This window comes from Haemaphysalis longicornis, unplaced genomic scaffold, assembly GCF_048455015.1.
Source record: "Haemaphysalis longicornis isolate Haplotype H1 unplaced genomic scaffold, Haemaphysalis longicornis Haplotype H1 scaffold_9, whole genome shotgun sequence".
NCBI classification, from domain to species: domain Eukaryota; kingdom Metazoa; phylum Arthropoda; class Arachnida; order Ixodida; family Ixodidae; genus Haemaphysalis; species Haemaphysalis longicornis.
Window position 1 is genome coordinate 4,919,518 of NW_027526460.1, and position 4,475 is coordinate 4,923,992.

Here is a 4,475-nt window from a genome sequence, read left to right on the forward strand (position 1 = left end):
TTCTATGACGTCACGGAACCTTGTTTGTGCGATTGGCGGCCGTCTAACTGACCTATCGCGACGACACATGACTGGATGTCTGTAATGGGGCCTCTAGTTCCATTTGACCGCATCACTTTAATGCTAACGGGCAGTTAACGCACTGAAAATTATGTTTTATTGTTGGCCCGTATGACGTCATTCTTGCTCATAACACGTCACTGTGGCGCAAAATTTGAAAGTTTTTAAATACTTCTTGCTTTTTTTTCGTTAAAAAAGCATCTTTTGTGGCTCTAATGGAGCTGAGTGAGATACTGAATCCTAGTTCTTTCAAATTAAACGAAGTTGTATTTTCTCTTCATGGCTCCTTTAATTGCGCCGAGACTCCCTGAATCTGACTTTAAAGTCATCTATCGACCACGAGACGGGCTACGCCTCGCAACCTGGAGCGACCGCCAAATCACGGCAGGGGTACAGCTGGCAAGCAAAATACCAGAGAGAGCATTTAACCAACAGGTAACCGTGCACGTGCAAGCTATCCAAAACCTCATTGTCACCAGTACCCCAACGAGGAGTGTGCTACCGCGCTAGGCAAGGTCACGTCCATCATTCTGGGTGCCGCCACACAATCTCCAGCCGTATTTAAAACATTTTCCGGGTACGGTGCGGGGTGTCATCCACGAACTAGACCCTGGAATGACCACCGAACTGCCCTACATGCATGCATCGTCAGGACCACGGATAGTGCAGGCCAGAATACTTGGACAGTCCACATCAGCAGTAGTGACTTTCTATGGCCCGCATGTGCCGTTTTTCATTAGATCACACGGACTTCACACTCGCTGCAGGCCTTACCGACAATCCATACAGTGTTGTACTTTGTGCGGCGACATCGGTCACCGGCGGAATGTATGCCTGACACCGGAGGTGACCGTCTGTGCCCAATGTCACGAGCGAGACCCTTCGGCCGAGCACACATGCACCCCAAAATGCAAACTATGCGGCCTCGCGCATCTCACGGCAACCAAAGAGTGCCGCAAGAAGCTTCACTCGCCACCGCCACCTCTGCATGTCCGCGAACACCTAGCCAGGGCCACGGTAACCTACCAACAACAGCCCCAACAACCAGCTGCTGCCTCCCATCCGCCGCCTCCAACCCAGGTTCAGGACAACACTCGTCGCCAGTACCACTCGGCGCAACCAGAAAGTTGGTCTTCAGTTGTAGCACCCGAATTTGTCGCCCCACAAGACTTCCCCCCATTGCCTTCACCGAAAATCCCTGCACCTGACAACGGCCCCCGCATTCAGCAATTAGAGCAAGAAAATGCGCAACTCAGGAAACAGTTAGAAGCCCAGGCAGCCCGCACAGAACAGCTCGAGTGCCGCATAGAACTGCTAACTCATCTGCAAAAAATCATGCCGGCACCGGCAGAGAGCACATCACAAGTTACGCCTGCTGCAGCAGTAATGCAGAAACCTTGCGTGCCACCCACACCGTCGGATATCGAAAGGCTAGAAAAACTTATCCGAGAGATTGGACAACTATTGAAAATCGCATAACTGCTATAGAACAACGACAGGAAGCTCATGAAACTGTGAGGAGGAAGAATCATAGGAAACAAAAGACCCCAGGCCCCAGCAACCCCGAAATGGAAATCGTCTGGGTACCCGGACACACATCCCTCGCCGGTAATGAGGCGGCCCATGCCGCTGCCCGCGCGCACATACACTGGGCCATTATCTACGAGGGACAAACATCGCCTGCCGCTCCCAAAACAGAACCTCTCGTAAAATATGGAGATATTCTGGCCCACTATTGCCAAAGCAGAAGAATATTCCCGGCTCCACATCCCCAGTTATCAAGACAAGAAGCCACCAGCCTGAGAAAAATACAAGCCAACTCATATCCTCATCGCACCCTTCTCCACGCCATCTACCCCACCATATACCCGGCCACCTGAATTTCTGACCCTTACCCGGCACCCTATACCATTAAGTATGGGAGTGCGGACAAACCCCAGGCCTACCCCCCAACCCTTCCCTATTTTACGAGCAGTGGGTGACTTGCCTGAAAAGTCCGCACCCTGGGACCCAGTGCATACTGGTGAAGAGGGCCTGGACTGCCAGCCAAGGCCAGGGCATCCCGGACTAGGGACGCCCCCACCGGGCGGGTGCCCTAACAGCAGCACCAGCGCTCGTGGAATAAACATTTATTCCTCCTCCTCCTGTGATGCACTCCTCCGGTATTTTTAAGAGGCAGTAGCATCAAATGAATGATTTATCCAACCTCCGGAATGTTTCACGAGTTTAAAGTGCAGTAAACACTCGTTCAGAGAAGTCGCTTTATTTATCTTTTAACGAAGTGTCATGCTGTCCCAACCCAAACACATGCATTTTGCATTGGGTTAATCCATCCGACGTAAAACAGAACAACAGATTGCTCCGCTTAGAGCAATCTAGCAAGTTGCGGTTGCGTACTCGCGGCGCAGCTCAGTTATGCCGGGCAAGCAACTATCCTCGACGCCGGCATAGTGCCTGCATCCTTTTTACTCCAAGCTCCGCACCTTGAATTCTTGACGAGCGATCCTTTCCGCACAAGGCGAGCGATCCATCGCCAGCGAAGTGTCTTTATGCCTCGATGGCGGGCTAGAGACTAGTCTGCACCGTGGGATCTACCCCTGGATCTACCCCTAAAAGATCACAATCGTCCGACCGGCAGATAGATCCCAGTCGTCGACCGGGATCTACGAGGGTGTTACATTGATAAATGAGCATCTTCAAAAATTTATTCTAAGAGAACCGCTTCTCCGTCCGGGCTCCAACTTTCAATGAAGGTCACATTTTGTGGTCTGTTTTGTTTAACCCTAAGAACAAAGACAGCACTTACCTATTTCGTTAAAAATAAATAAAAAAAGATATTCGCCTATTGGAAAATGACTTCCATCTAGGCCATTTTAGACCAACCTGGAATGGCGGTGCCACTTCATGTATGCAGAAAGAAATGCGATGCCGGAGCTACGTGGCGTGGGCAGACAAAAACCACCGCTAGCTTACGAGATCCGCAAATAGCTACACGAAAATTGATACTAATCATAATAAAATATTCGAATGGTTCATCATTGCCAGTACTAGTACCAATAAACGTTGGATCTTTTCTTCATCTACTTTTGGATCATCGGTCATCTGCTGTGTGATTAGCCAGCTTTCCAAAATCAGATCCCCCGTCCTTTGTTTCCATTTGTCGGTTTGCTCTGTTTACTTTTATTATTGCATGCGTGGATGCCTGTGTTTGTGACTTACCATTACACGATCATTTGCGGCAGAGAAAAAGGCAGCCTTTTTGGGTTCGAGTGCCTGGTTTTACAAGCAAATGATGCGCAAAGTTGATCTTGTTTTAAATCCAGTTATGTTCCTTTCATTTCTCTATGGGACATAGGAAAAACGACAAACTTGTCTAGCTTTGCACTCCTAGACACAGAGATAAAGCTTTCTTCAGAAAGCAATGACACTGCAGCCCTCGCGATGCTGGTTTGCTTGTGAACCATCGATGTTTGTTATCATGCACTCACGCCAATTTCGGTTTCAACTCTTCAGGCATAAAATGCCCCTCATGGAACCCATATTTATGATTTTCGTGCATGCGGGAACATTCGCAGTGCAAGTGCTAGTTAAAAACAAAAGTTCATCAAAAGAGAACCACCGGCAAGCACAGAGCAGGGATTACTCTACCACACCACGATGGCTTGCTGTCGAGGGTTCACAAATCAATCTAATTTTAAATGCCTCGTGCTGCCCTATTCAAATATAGCTTCCTTCCTAAAACTGACATGGACATTCATACTGAACTGTTGTTTGCACTTTTTTAAGGGCAAATGTGTTAATCTTAGCATGTCAGAATATACACTCTCCTTACGCTAACACTGAAGCACTTGTGGTTGTGGTCACCACGTAATGATGAACGTTGCCCCCTATAAAATATAATGTCATTAATAAAGATAAAAGTGGCACAAAATGCTTAAACTGTTTTTAAGTCGCAAAAAAATTGTGCAAACCCTTCTAATTCAGCCTTCTACTTTTCTATAAGCTAGTAACTGAAACATCCTTGAGAAATTGCGAATTTCTTAATCGTTCGCTTCGTATTTGCTTCAAGACCAAAAAACACTCTTCATACACCCTTAATGCCTACCACTAAAAATTTGCCCGTGTTTGCGCGCATTTTTTTGTAAGCAGCAGAAGTAGATCTACATTTACAAATTTGTGCCAAGAGAATACACAACCTCACAGTGTAATTTGGAATTAACCTGCTTGTTTTGTTTCAGGCATGCTGTATTTACTTTTTGGTGACAATAGCTACTTTGTGACATTTTTATTAGGCAATGCAACCAAAAAACATCTGGAAGCATCCAAAAATGTTTTTCTCAAGAGAAAACACCGGAAAATCTGAAGTCAGGTATCAAGCCATGCTGGCTGAAATAAAGATAACAAAAGGCGGGGAG